Source organism: Prionailurus bengalensis, chromosome F2 (genome assembly GCF_016509475.1).
Source record: "Prionailurus bengalensis isolate Pbe53 chromosome F2, Fcat_Pben_1.1_paternal_pri, whole genome shotgun sequence".
In the NCBI taxonomy this organism is placed as follows: Eukaryota; Metazoa; Chordata; class Mammalia; order Carnivora; family Felidae; genus Prionailurus; species Prionailurus bengalensis.
Window position 1 is genome coordinate 4696133 of NC_057353.1, and position 15061 is coordinate 4711193.

Sequence of the window (15061 nt, forward strand, 5' to 3'; positions counted from 1 at the left end):
GAGGGGCGGGGCCCGGACCCGCGGCTGGGGAAGCCCGACCGTCGCGGCCGCGGGAGTCGTCGGGAACCTAGGCATGCGCAGAGCAGGGGGCGCGAGAACTGCTCCAGGAGGACGCCGGAGTCAACAAGGCTTCGGGGACGCCCCCATCCGGCTCCGCCCCTCCGCCCCCATCCGGCTCCGCCCCTCCCCCCCACAGGGATTGCTCCGCCCCCACGCCCAAACAACGCGAGGTCTTGAGGAGGCTTGGGGACGGCCCCGGTTGAGAGAGATCCCGCGAGAACAGGGCATCGCCCTCCTCGCCCCCTTCCTGGCGTCAGGACGCCTAGGGGCTGAATAGGTGAGAGGCGGTCCGCGGCGGCGGCGCTGGAGTTGAGGGAGGAGGCCTGCCCTCGGGGAGGCCGTTCTATTACGCCGCGCTTCGGGACGGGGCGTCTAGGTGTCGGAGCACCGGCGAGGGTGCGTCCCTGCGGGGTAACTATACAGAAGCTTTTGCGGAACGTGCTCACCGGTTTATCTGAAGAGCAAGGATTTTCCACAGAATCGTGCCGCCTTAAAGTGACGGCTTAGAGCCCAGAAGTTTCCCCACCGCCGGTGTTAACGCCGCCGCCGCCGGGCCAGCGCCTTTCCCTGCGTTCTCGGCCTGGCTCGGGCGTTGGGCTTGCCCCCGCAGCTAACGTGTTCATCATTTAGCAAATTGAGCACTTACAACCGGTGACACGTGTGCCAAGCAAGTTCCTCGTGGCTTGCGTAAACATCCCGTAGCGCATTAGCGGAGAGAAAGGGTTTTGAGGGAGAGGGGTTCGAAAGTTGACACAGGGTAAAGGAGACGAGGGTCCGGAGGGCTGAGAAAACGCTGCCCCGTGAACGTGGGCAGCAAGCAGGCTGGTCACACTTCGAAGTGACGTTTAGTGCGCCTGCAAGTCAGTATGTCTCCTCGTAAGTACAGTGAGTTTTGTGCCAGGGTTTTTCTTTCTTACTCCCAAGTCTCTCCGTGTGTGAGCCACTCCCGCCCCCAAGGAGGCTTGCGTTGTTGGAATTCTGCCCGGTTTTGGTTTTCAGATCGCCAGTGGTTTTCGGGTACCTACCTTTGTAGGTTGCCCCCTGTAAATCAGAATGGCCTCGGTGCCCTGGTTACTGTTTCCCACCATAGCTGATGGCGTACAAAGTGGTTAAGTAATCTATGCGTGAAAGGAGAGCTTGCGAGCCCGGGCAGAGCTGGCCTCGCGAAACAAATGTTGCGAACGAGAGCAAAGTTGCTGCTGCGGTGGTCTGCCATCAAGCCACCAACCTGGTGTTACTTTAATGAACTTTGTGTTGTTTGATGGGAATGCAAATACAGGGGGCGTTTTGCTCCGAGCTACAAAATCTCTATTCGCTTGCCGTCCAGATTAGAGCCCTTGCACAGATTTTTTTGGCCCTTGGCCTGGTCCCAGCTCACTCCTGACTGTGATGAGATCATATAACAGTCTTACAGGATTAGCTTTCTGCTATTCCAGGCAGAAATGTTAGCACGTGAAAATATCTTGCCATAAGCAAATTAAGTAGGAGTTATTGAGAAAAATAGTTAAAATCGTTAAGCAACTGCTAGGACTGCCCCCTCTTTTCTCCCCTTCGTGTGTGCATTTACTTTCTCCATTCTGCTGTGCATTTTTCAGGGTCCTGGACCCTTTCTCCTCGTACTCTATTACATTTAAAGTTGACCACAGATTATTTTTAATAAGACTACTAGTAAGTACTTTGTTAATAAGTAGGACTAAGTGGTATTTTGTGGGTTAGTAGTTGAACAGTAAATAAGCCATCGACTGTATCTTCCGTGGTACGCATGTCTCACGGTGCCACGCCATCTATGTCATTTAGACCGCTTCTGATTATGCCTCCATTGAGCATGTTTCATGTATAGTTTACTTCTGGTGAGCGTGTGTCTTCCCAATGATAATCCACAAAGTCTGGGCACATGGCCACTGTGTTTGCTTGTTGCTTTCCAGTGGATAGTACAATGTCTGCTGAAATGTCGGTACTCTCCGTATGTGGAATGGACAATTTAAGTTACTCCATCATGCAGAATTGTTCAGAGATGTATTTAGCCCGGGATGAACTTAGATAACCCCCAAACATTGTATTCCTGGACTTCCCGGTCCACTGTTGTAGCAAGTCTGGTCCTGGCCACAGCAAAGCAACACTTGCTGTAACAACTTAATTCTCCATACCAGGTTGTTTCACTTTTAATGTTAAGCGGACAATACCCAAAGTGGATACTTGTGAATGCAGAGTACTGGGCAGGTAGGGGCCTTGTAATGTCAGAGATGCTCTGTTTCTTGAATGCAGAAGACATCCAACAAATACTTACTGAATTAAACGAGACTCAGCCTACGAAGTACTGTCCCCTTCCTAGGAGTTCACCATCCCACAGGCATGGCATGGTTGCTGTGTGTTTCTTCAGCCTCAGAATTTGAGGTCTCCATGTGTTGCCCAGATTAACACATCATCTGCTTTTGCAAACACCTGTGTTGCATAATAGGCCTTAGTTTTGGTTTCTCGTGCCAAGGCTGGCCTGTGAGGCCTGAAAAAATTTCCTTATAGCTTTCATTTACCCTGCACTGTCTGGGGAAAGCCCAACACTAAATCCTACTAAATATGGAACTGTTTTGTTCTACAACTTTATTTCCTTGTACTATTTTCAGTACAGTTACAAGTCCCATCACCTCCTGGCTACCCCTCTCCCCAGAACACAATAAAGACAAATTTTTCCTCTCTAAAAGAGGGTTAGTCTCACAGTACTTGTTTTTCTGTTTGAAAAACAAAACATATCAACATTTCCTTATGTTGATGACTTTAAGAAGCAAAAATGTATTTTGTTGGGAAGATGATAATGTTTTCTAGAGTAGGACTAGTGTTTGAAAGTGAAGGAGAAAGCTTAACCCCCTACATTCCGGAGAAGTAATAGCTATGTAATTTACAAATTGAGGAACTAGAAAACAGGCTTAGAGCTGACCCACTAAAAGGATTCTTCTAATTTATATCTTTGTCTATAGCCATTAGCACCTTTTGTAAATCACAAGATTTCTCCCTTGTATGGTATCTCACTGTCGGGGATTCCACTTATGATTGCTTCACATCCTGAGCAACAGTATAGTCAAAATTACGGATTGAGAGCCCTATGACAAGATAAAAGTAGCTATTCTCTAAAGAAAAGTGAAAAAGACTTTGTTTAAACTAGTGGTTCTCAAAATGTGATCTGGGATCAGAGGCATCAGAACATCAGGGAACTTACTGGAAGTGCAAATTCATGAGACCCTGCCCTAATTTAATACGTCCTCTGGGCGTTTCTGATAACTGCTAAGATTTGAGAACCATCGGTTGTAATCATTAAATGTACATAGTATGTTGTTTATTTAATATGTATAACTCATAAGTATGAAATTGGGTCAAAATATAGGCTTCTTTGGTGAAAATACTCCACTCCTTGCATTCCCAGTGCCTTTACTATGACCCCTCTCTAAGGCAACTATACTCACTGCAACTATACCCACCCCAATATGTTTTCCTTTATGAGCCTTTCTCAATCCTTGAAGTCATACAATGATGTTTTGTTGCCTCACATGTAAAGATGGTATTTGTGATTGTGGGTGTGGCTGAAAAGACTGCCCAGGCAATCCTTTCCATACTGGGAAGTTGCCCAGAATTGTGCACCCCTGCTGCATTATTGGGCCTTCATGTTCAGCAACTGTTCATTTTCTTTATTTCCACCATAGAAACTACCTAGACAAAATGCCAAGTTGATCAGACTCCAATATTTTTTGTAGCCTTTTCAAGCTATTCTATATTTTCTGAAATTTCCAAATGTGTTTTTGAAAGCTGTGATGAAGTTTATATAAAATTATAATAGAATCTTAGAAAACTTGGAAAAAATAGAAAAAAGAAAACTTGGAACATCAAAGAATAGAACTCGTGTGAGACCTAACAAAATATGTAAATACACGTGACTTGCTGTGTTGAGCCACCTCTCTCCACCAAAAGTATTCATAGCAAAATACTGAAAAGCAGAAAAGTTGCTCTTAGCCTCTCAAATTCACTGACCATTAAAATGTTAAACATAAAATTGTACTTTCCCAAAGTCATTTGATCCTATTCTTTAAGGGGATACTTCAGAAATTCCTGCCCTGTTTAATATTAAAAAGGAAACTTGTTTGTCCAGAGTATGTCCAATTAAGAATGAATTTTAATTCGAGAATTACTCTCTAGTACTTATAAACCATTATATGTGTACATATATGTTATTTCTATATAGAGATCCCTCGTATACATAAAAGCATCAACAATATTTAAATGGTTTAGGCCTCATTTCTTTTTTAGGATTTGCTAAAGTAACCTATTTAGTATTGATGTAGGAATCAATTGTCCATTATAATGGTCCATTGTATGGACAGTATGTCCATTATAATGGACAATTGATTCCTACATCAACTCTTTTTCTGCTGGCTGGGGAGATGTCATTATACTTAAAGAGCTATACAGATAATCCATTTGATCATCCAGGTTGAGAAGTCTTAAGGTTACTTATCTTACATTTGTCAAACGCGATAATTACTAATGTAATATTAAATTTGCCAAGTGGTATTTAAAATGATGTATAATATCCATTCTATTACTAAGTAAATTGATATTCAGTGGAAAAAAAGGAAGAAGGACTGGTATGAGTCTTATTGAAGAGAAAATTTTTCATTTATGAAATGATTTGAGAAATTGAGTTATCTAAATGCTGTGTTTATATGTTTTGATGTTCTATGTCTAAGAAGTTGATGAATTAGATAATTTATTGCTGTATACATTTAAATATATGAAATAACAATTCGGAAGTAATAACATAAGTACTTTTTTTTTTTCAACTCACTTAGACTAAAAAACAATTTATCCATTTCTCTCACCCTCCGCTCCCTACTTCTAGCTACCACCAATGTATTCTCTGTGAGCTTGTTTTCTATTAATTTATTTATCATTTTTTAGATTCCCCATATAAGAGATCACAGGGTATTTGTTTTTCTCTGTCCGACTTATTTCACTTAGCATCACACCCTTGAGATCCATCCATGTTGTCACAAATGGCAAGATTTCCTTCTTTTTTATGGCTGAATAATATTTGCTTATACACATATACCACTAATACTTTAGCCATTCATCCATCAGTGGACACTTACCTGGTTTCCATATCTTCATTAACGTAAGTAATGCTGCCATGAACATGGGGTGCGTATATCTTTTCAAGTTACTGTTTTCACTTTCTTTGAATAAATACCCGGAAGTGGAATTGCTGAATCATATGGTACTTCTATTTTTAATTTTTTTTAGGAACCTCCATACTATTTTCCATAACGCCTGCACCAGTTACATACATTCTTATCAACACTGTAAAGTGCTCCCTTTTCTTCACATCCTTGCTAACACTTGTTATTTCTGGTCTTTTTGCTAGTAGCCATTCTTTTCTTTTTTTGAGGGGGGTCTTGTGTTCATTACAAACCCCTTCATAATAGCCATTTTTCAGGTGTAAGGTGACATCTCGTGATTTTGATTTGTTTTTTCCTGATGATTAGTGATGTAGAGCATCTTTTCATGTACCTGTGGGCTATCTGCATGTCTTCTTTGGAATAATAGATCTTCTGTCCATTTTTTAATTGGATTGTTTGGGGTTTTTTCACTATTGTATGAGTTTTTAAAATATATCTTGGATATTAGCTGCTATCAGTAATGATTTGCAAATACTATCACTCAGTAAGTTGCGTTTTCATTTTGCTGATGGTTTCCTTTGCTATGCAGAAGCTTTCCAGTTTGATATAGTCCCACTAGTTTACTTTTCCTTCTGTGGCTTGTGTGTTTGATCTTAGATTCAAAAATCACTGCTAAGACCTCTATCAAGGAGCTTACCATCTCTTTTTCTTTCTAGAAGTTTTATGGTTTCAGGTCCTATGTTCAAGTCTTTAATCCATTTCAGTTCATTTTTGTGTATGGTCTGCGATAATGGTCCAGTTTTATTCTTCTGAATGTGGCTGTCCAATTTTGCCAACATCATTTATTCAAGAGACTGTTCTTTACCCGTTGTATATTCTTTCTGGTTTTTGTTTTTGTTTTAGTAATAAATTGACCACTTATGGGTGAGTTTATTTCTGGGATGTCTGTTCTGTTCTATTCATCTGTGTATTTGTTTTTATACCACAATGTTTTAATTATTATAGCTGTGTAATACAATTTGAAATCAAGGAGTGTGATGCCTCCAGTTTTGCTCTTTATCAAATTGGCCTTGGCTGTTTGGGATCTTTTATGGTTCCACACAAATTTTAGGATTGTTTGTTCTATTTCTTTGAAAAATGCCTTTGGGATTTTGATACACATTGCATTGAATTTGTATGTTGCTTTGGGTAATATGAGATTTTAACAGGATTAATTCTTTGAATCCGTGAGTATGGAATATATTTCCACTTATTTTGTATCTTTTTCAGTTTGTTTCATTAATGTCTTAGAGTTTTCAATATCCAGGTCTTTGCCTCCTTGGTTAAATTTATTTTATTCTTTTTGATGCAATTGTAAATAGACGGTTTTCTTAATTTCCATTTTTGGTAGTTCATTATTAATATATAGAAATGGAACAGAATCTGGTGTATAGGCTTTGTATCCTGCAACTTGGCTAAATTAATTTATTCTAATATTTTTTAATGGGGTCTTTAGCATTTTCTGTAAATAATGTTATCTGCAAATAGTGACAGCTTTTCTTTTTCCTTTCCATTTTGAATGCCTTTTATTTCTTGTTTTTGATTAATCGCTCTGGCTCAGACTTCCAATACTGTGCTGAATAAAGCTGCAAGCATTCTTTTCTTCTTCTTGAACCTCTTTTTTTCAAAAATTTTTTTAATGTTTATTTTATTTCTGAAGGAGGGAGAGAGACAGAGCATGAGTGGGGGAGGGGCAGAGAGAGAGGGAGACACAGAATCCAAAGCAGACTCCTGGCTCTGAGCTGTCAGCACAGAGCCTCGAACCCACGAACTGTAAGATCATGACCTGAGCTGAAGTCGGATGCTTAACCGACTGAGTCACCCAGGCGCCCCATAAAGCTCTCAACTTTTTTTAATTGAATATGGTATTAGTTGTGGGCTTGTCACATATGGTGTTTATTATGTTGAGGTACATTCCCTTATACCTGCTCTGTTGAGAGTCTTTACATAAATGGACGTTGAATTTTTTCAGATTCTTTTTATGCATCTATTGAGAGGATCATGCAATTTTTATCCTTCATTTTGTTAATGTAGTATATCACATTGACTGATTTGTGGACATTTAACCATCCTTGCATCCCTGGAATACATCCCACTTGATAATGGTATATGATTCTTTAAACGTATTGTTGGATTTAGTTTGCTAATATTTTGTTGAAGATTTTTGCATCTGTGTTCATCAGGGATATTGCCCTGTGATTTTCTTTTGTTGTGGTATCCTTGTCTGGTTTTGGTATCGGGGTAATGCTGGCCTTGTAAAATGAGTTGGAACAGTTCCATCCTCGACTATTTTCTGGAAGAGTTTGAGAAGGATTGGTATTAATTCTTTGAGTGTTTGGTAGAATTCACCAATAAAGCTGTCTCATCCTATGCTTTTGTTTGTTGGGAGGTTTTTGATTACCTGGACAATCTTCTTACTAGTAATTGGTCTGTTCAAATTTTCTATTTCATCATGATTCAATCTTGGTAGGTTGTATGTTTCTAGGAATTTATCCATTTCTTCTAGGTTGTTCAGTTTGTGAGCATATAATTATTTAGTATAATCTCTTATGATAGTGCTATCAGTTGTAACATCTCTTTCATTTCTGATTTTATCTTATTTAAGTCCTCTTTTTTTTTCCTTAGTGAGTTTAGCTAAAGGTTTGTCAGTGTTGTTTACCTTTACAAAGAACCAGCTCTTAGTTTCATTTGTCTTTTCAATGGTCTTTTTGGTAATTATTCATTTATTTCTGCTCTTCGTTATTTTGTTACTTCTTACTAATTGGGGCTTCTTTTGTTCTTTTTCTAGTTTCTTCAGGGTAATTAGGGCACATAGATTGTTTATTTGAGACTTCTTGTTTTGAGGTAGGCATTTATTGCTGTGAACTTCCTTCTAGAACAGCTTTTGCTCATCCTATAAACTTTAGTATGTTACAAATCCAAGGGATTTTTTTATTCTTTGAAAAGGTGTTTGGTTGTTTGGTAGCATGTCGTTTTAATCTGCACATATTTGTGAATTTTCTTGTTTTCTTTGTGTAATTAATTTCTAGCCTCATATCATTGTGGTCAAAAAAGGTATTTGACATTATTTCAATCCTCTTAAACTTATTAAGACTTGTTTTGTGGCCTAACATATAATCTATCTTGGAAAATGTTCCATGTGCACTTGAAAAGAATGTGTATTTTGTTGCTTTTGGATAGGACAAAAGAACTTTTTATTGCTTCATCTTAAACAGTTGAAATAATTGTATACTGGGTGTATCTTTGCCCCCTTTTTCTCTTGCCCTGGAACTTGTCTTCCCTCCATATATCAGATTTTGCCTCTCTATAATAGCTTTAAAAGGACAAGTTAAAACATTTCTTTGTGATGAAATTTACATTGTTTCTTAGTTTCAAATTTGGCAAAACAGACTGGTTTCTGGAACTCAAATATGAATACAGTAAAAGCTTGAATGGCGAGTGATGTGTTCTGCGAGTGTTCCACAAGAGGAGCAAGCATTTCTAATAAATTTTAACTTGATGAGCGAGCGATGTCTTGCAATACGAGTAGTACGTGATGCCAACTGAGCCAGTGGTTCCTCTTCTCTCTCTCTCTGTCTCTCTCGCTTGCTCGCTGTAGGATTGTGGGTGATCGTCTCCTATGCTCGGATTCTTGGTGTCGGCCCGCAGCGTTTGGCAGTAATCAGTAATTTTTCAGAACGTTGGGAGGTGCCCACAACTGTCATTAGTATATTTTTTGTCACTTCAAAGGCCTATGGACAGTCCTTTGATTTTCCATACAAGAGTAAGCTTAGGAATGCTCTGCTTCATCCTAGGTCAGGCTGCCTGCAGATGTAGACCCTTTCTTCTGCTGCCTTATCTCCACTTACATTATATACTTACTGTTTATTAATACTGTACTGTAGTCAACATCCATGCAAGCGTATACAATGGCCCCCATGCATAAAGAGGTTAAAAAGAAAGACAGTAAGAAGATGATCACAGCAGAAGTTACGAAGGAAATCATTGAGAAGTACAATCGAGGTATGCGAGTGCCCGAAATAGCAAGATTTTTAGAAGAGGTCTACATCTGCATCTCATCGTCTGCAGAGGAGGAGGAGAAAAAGGCGGAGGAATCCCTCACTTCAAATGAGATTAGAGAGATGTGTAAAATGTAGGAAACAGTACAAAATTTTGTAGAAAAGCACCATCCAAATAAGGCTGTAGCAGTGTGAATGATGAATCTGTTCATGGACAGTGCAATGTCACATTTCCACGAAATGCTCAAAAGGAGGCAAAAGCAAATGTCATTGGATAGGTTTCTTGTTAAAACTGCATGAAAAGAAAAAGTTTCCATTGAGCCAATACATAGCAGTGATTCCATTAGTGATAGTGAAAGTCAGCCTACGCAATAACCCTCCTCTGGTCTCCCTTATACCAGCCACAAAGGTTTTCAAAGGTAAGTGCAAGTTAATTTCTTTGTTTTTCTTTATATTTTGTATTTTCTTTATTATTTTGTGTTATGTTACATTATTATAATCATTTTTATATGAATTTTTTGGGTTGTGGAATAAATCATCTAAGTTTCCATCTCTTATGGGGAAATTCATTTGATATTCGAGTGCTTTGGATTACAAGCATGTTTTGGAAAAATTATGCTCGGGGCGCCTGGGTGGCGCAGTCGGTTAAGCGTCCGACTTCAGCCAGGTCACGATCTTGCGGTCTGTGAGTTCGAGCCCCGCGTCGGGCTCTGGGCTGATGGCTCAGAGCCTGGAGCCTGCTTCTGATTCTGTGTCTCCCTCTCTCTCTGCCCCTCCCCCGTTCATGCTCTGTCTCTCTCTGTCCCAAAAATAAATAAACGTTGGAAAAATTATGCTCACAAACCAAGGTTTTACTGTGTTTTACTGTCATTCATTAGAATAACAATTTAGGGAAGGGATTGTCCTACTTAGGTAATAACTATTTTATAAGTACACATATATTTATGTATGTTAAGCTGTTAAAATAATAAGATACAATAAGGATGTTATTTTATTGACAAACAGCATTTAAGATACTCTGTAACCATGAAAACTTTCAACTTCTCCTTCTTTTTCCAAGTTTTCATTGTCACTTTCCTCCAGGGTATCCAAGCACTAATAAATAGGAAAAGTAGGTTATTCAATTTTCAGACATCATTAATATTTAAGAAAATAAATATAACTGTCATCTTGGATCTGGATTCAGATCCATTTTTAGATTTTTTTTTAAATATACCAAGGCTTATTTCAGGGAGCCACATATAAACTAATTATAAACTTGAAGAGTAATGGCATGTAACTTTCAAATTTGTTGATCTCAGTCTTTTACTGAGGAATGGGAGAGAAATACTGGAAGTATATTCATTTCTATATTTCCTATTCTTTGAGAATATTATATAGTATCAATTACAATGAGAATTATAATCTACAAATGTTACATTTCTAAGAAGGAGGGTGACAGGGAGAGGAGGAGGGAGTACAAGGGAGGAAGAGAGCAAAGGGAGGAGAGAGCAAATTAAAACCTGTCAATACCTCCCATTCTCCATTTAGTAAAGTTCGTATCGGCCAAATTAGTTGACCGTTCTCATTCTTTTGTATTGCCTTTTCCATATTATTTTGTTTTTAGCTTCTTTTACAGCTGTGTTCATATTTGTTGACAAGCCTTTCTAAATAGCTTGTGAGAAGGTTAATAGGAGCCTGGGGCCTACCACCATGGCCTGCTCATGATCAGTGTCCCACAAAAAAATGTATTGAGTAGAATTTCCATAATATATAAACTTCTGGGGAGGGAGGACAAACTCATTCATTCATCAAGTGTTTATTAGGATGTAAGATATGCTGGGCGTGGGAGATACAGCAGGTAGTACGTCAGCAAAGTCCCTTGCCTTCTTGAGTACGTATTTTAATGCAGCTGTATGTAAAACAGAAGATGAAATTATGGAATAGTAGTATAAAAATTTTAAGAACTGAACGTTACCTTAGAAGTCATTTGGTGAGCTCCTCATGTTTTGCAGATGGATTATTAACTGTAACTTGGCAAATGTAGTAGATTTAACATTGACAGGATCCTGGAGATTTTTCCAATAAAAGGAAAATATAAAAATTCTCAACAGAAGGAATTTCTCGTTTTTTTCCTTTAATTTAAATTCAAGTTAGTTAACATGTAGTGTAATAATGGTTTCAGGAGTAGAATTTAATGATTCATCACTTACACATGACACCCAGTGCCCATCCCAACCAGTGTCCTCCTTAATGCCCATCACCCATTTAGCCCATCCCCCCACCCAACAGCCTTCCAGCAACCCTCAGTTTGTTCTCTGTATTTAAGAGTCTCTTGTGGTCTGTCTCCCTCTCTGTTTTTACCTTATTTTTCCTTCCCTTCCCCTATGTCCATCTGTTTTGTTTCTTAAATTCCACATGTGAATGACATCATATATTTGTCTTTCTCTGACATATTTTGCTTAGCATTATACACTTGTTGCACATGGCCAGATTTCATTCTTTTTGTTTGCCAAGTAATATTAAAAGGAATTTCTTTTAGGAAAATAAACATGTCTAATTTATTGTGTGCAGTAAATAGTGGCTTTAACTCTTAAAACCATTATGGTTTTTAACCTACGTAGATGCTTTCCCTTCATTAAAATCGTGCTTATAAACTACATGCATCAAAACTACAGATAAAAATATTTTAAATTTTATGTAACAATTTTCAATTTTGAAGAATATTAAAAATTCAATGAACATTTTCTTAAAAGTATGATGCTAAAGATGTACAACAATATGTGACATTATTGCTTTCTTAGTAAACTTGTACTAAAATAATACAACAAAGAAAGTGACCCATGACATAATAAAAAGGGTACGCTGCTCCATGGCAGAAGTCAAATTTGAATCAAGATCTGAAATTTAGATAGAATTTTTACCTGACAAAGATGAAGAAAGCAGTCATTTTATGAAGGGAATAGCATAAAGAATAACACTGAAATAGAAAATTCATAGTGCATTTTCGAAGAGTGGTGATCAATCTCTTTTAGCTAGAACATAAAGTACAAAAGGGATAATAGGAGCTAAGGGTAGAAAAGTATAAGACCAGATATTGATGGTCATGCATCAGACAGTGGGAAGCCATGTTCATTTTTATTTATGTGTAATTAATTCTAGTACCTTATCTCAGAGCTAAAAGTCATAGTGTACATAACTATTGCTATGAGGTCAGACCATTTGAGAGTTTGCCTTAGTGATTCATAATATACATGAAGTTACTGTGTATGTGTGTGTGTGTGTTTAAGCTATGACATTAGAATTCTGAAATGAAGACGATAAATTACTTGGCCAAAAGCCTGACTTACTTGATCAGATTCTGAACCACAGTAGTGAGTCCAGGCACTGACGTGATAACTAGCATTTATAGACTCTTTCTCCTCTAAATAGGTTGATAATGTTGAACACCATAATTATGAGGAATTGCCGAGAACTAAAATGGTCTTCAAATAGAGTGTTTTTAAAAATCCCACTGAATGGAAGTATTTGCCAAAATCAATATTAAAAATAGGGTTTGTGACAGCAGATCCATTATTAGGACAAAACAAAACCTTTTAAATGAGAAATCCTAAAGCAAACCCTTGTCCTAAATAATCAACACCATTTTTTAGATGCTGAGTAATATAAATGCTGGATAAATCAGAATGCGATTTAAATTCACTGTCCTTTCAAGGAGACATTTAAAGAGTCTGGTTAACACCGAACCCTCTGGAAAAGTGTTCAGTGTTGCCCAATTTGAAGGTCGTGGCTAAGTGATAAAGGCAATCCAAAAAGCACAAATGGTTGGCTCCCCCTGCTTCCACTGCTCCTGCTGCCAGAACTGACTATAAATCAGTGTGTAACAGGAGCAGAGTGTGTCATAGTTTCAGGGAACAGTGCAGTCATGCTGCCTAAGGCTGTGTAGGTATCCCTCTAGAGTCTCATCCACACCTTGCCCATCTGTATTGTCCTACAGCCCGTCCTTTTCTCTGCTTCTCTGCAATGTGTCCTGTTGAACCCAGAACTCAGCTAGAAAGACCATATGATAAAGGAATTCATACCAAGATGCTTCATATATAAAATCAGCTTTCTTTTCAGGAATATTTTTATTTAGGCAACTCTTAAAATCTAAAATTATTACAAGGGAATTAAATAATGATATTCTACCAATGATAGAGAATTTTTGGCCTCAGTGGTAAGCAACCACTAGATTGTTATACTCTGGAGGACTTTCTGTTTTCTTAGCTTCCTTCAGTTTCTAATTAAAGGGCTGCAAGATGAACTACATCTCTGAACCAGTCGTTTATATTTTTATCTGACAACTTTTCCTTTTTTATTAATCTGTTTTAGCAGGTAGCCAAGTTGTGTGGTTCTTTGCCTTGTTCAAGAGGTAAAGTATTGGCAAGGCAGAAACCAGACTTTGCTTACACAAAAATAACCCTCCAGGCCCTTCCCAGAATGGGAATGAAACAGGTGACCCTGCATCTAAGGGGCAGCAAAACAAAACTTTTTTTTTAACCAAACAGTGCCCCAAGGAGGGGGCAAAACCTCAAAGAAAGTGGATGCATGGTATATCCAGAGAGGCTGGAGTTTTAGAATTGGAGTTAACAGTTTTACTACATTTTCTCATGCCCCAAAGGTAGAATGGAATCAGTAGGACCAACAGAAGTGAAGGGTCCACACCAGCTGGAACAATGGGCATTTCAGCAGTAACCACTATGAACTGATGGTTTATGGCCAGCAGAGCCTCCTCAGTGATTTCACTTTCTATAAAAACTGAAAATCCCAGAGAGAGGAGACCTGAAAATACAATTCAAATTAAAAATTTCTCATTTGTTTTATAGAATATGAGCACAAACTCAAAATTAATTGGACTAGAAAAACATTTTGACTATATTGTCTTATGATCTAAAACTTGCACAGTCTGCTGTGGTTTTAACCACATTCCAACATGCCACTAGAGAATGTTCTTGGAGAGCTATCTGATGGTCAGATGTTCCCAATACCTCTGCTTTTACTTACCACATATTTGAGGTGACCACACATTTTGGTCACCCAGGACAGTTCCAGTCTATGACTGTTGTCCTGTTGTGATTATTAATAGTGTATCCTTTTAGACTCAAAGGTGTCCAGGTTTGGATGATAAATTAAAAGGGCTTCCTGATACATAACATTCCACTATATCAGTCTGAATAAGCTAGATTATGCTGTTCTAACAACACAAAATTGGCAGTGGCTTAGCACAACAAAAGTTTATCAGGTGACGTTGTAGGCAGTTGTCCTCCTTGGAAAGGTTCAGTATTCCAGACACCACCATATTAATTTTCTTTTTGAGAGAGAAAGAGCACACACACACGTGAGTGAGCAGGAGGGGGATGGGGCAAATGGAGAGAATCTCAAGCAGGCTCCATGTGAGCATGGGGCTTGACATGGGGCTTGATCCCGTGACCCTGGGATCATGACCTGAGCCAAAATCAAGAGGCAGACATTTAACTGACTGAGACACCCAGGCGCCCCCAGACACCACCGTGTTAACATGTGCTTTGCACGATTGTTATAATGGGAAAAGATAGCTCTTGGGGTGTCTTACGCCAGCAAATAAGTGGTCCAGCCTGGAGGTGACACACAGCATTTCTGCCCAGAACTCATTAGCTAGAACCTTTCATAGGCTCAGTCTATCTGCAAGAGGGTGGATAATTTTCCCATTTCCACAAAGAGAAGACGAGTGTGAAAAGTCTCACTGTGACTCTTCTGCTTGCTCATGTCTGCTGTTGCGTTTTTCATGCATTTATTGTATTCATG

The 15061-nt window shown here is 38.8% G+C and overlaps 1 long non-coding RNA gene across 4 annotated transcripts in view; it reads left to right on the forward strand.

Moving 5' to 3' along the window:
- The first annotated feature begins 66 nt into the window (after window positions 1–66).
- Window positions 67–15061, forward strand: part of LOC122495406 — a 244766-nt gene continuing 229771 nt past the window's right edge. Inside the window, exon 1 of one of the 4 annotated variants that reach the window (XR_006300436.1) lies at window positions 67–456. This is a non-coding gene — a long non-coding RNA (uncharacterized LOC122495406). The other 3 variants (XR_006300435.1, XR_006300434.1, XR_006300437.1) reach the window with 3 other exon arrangements.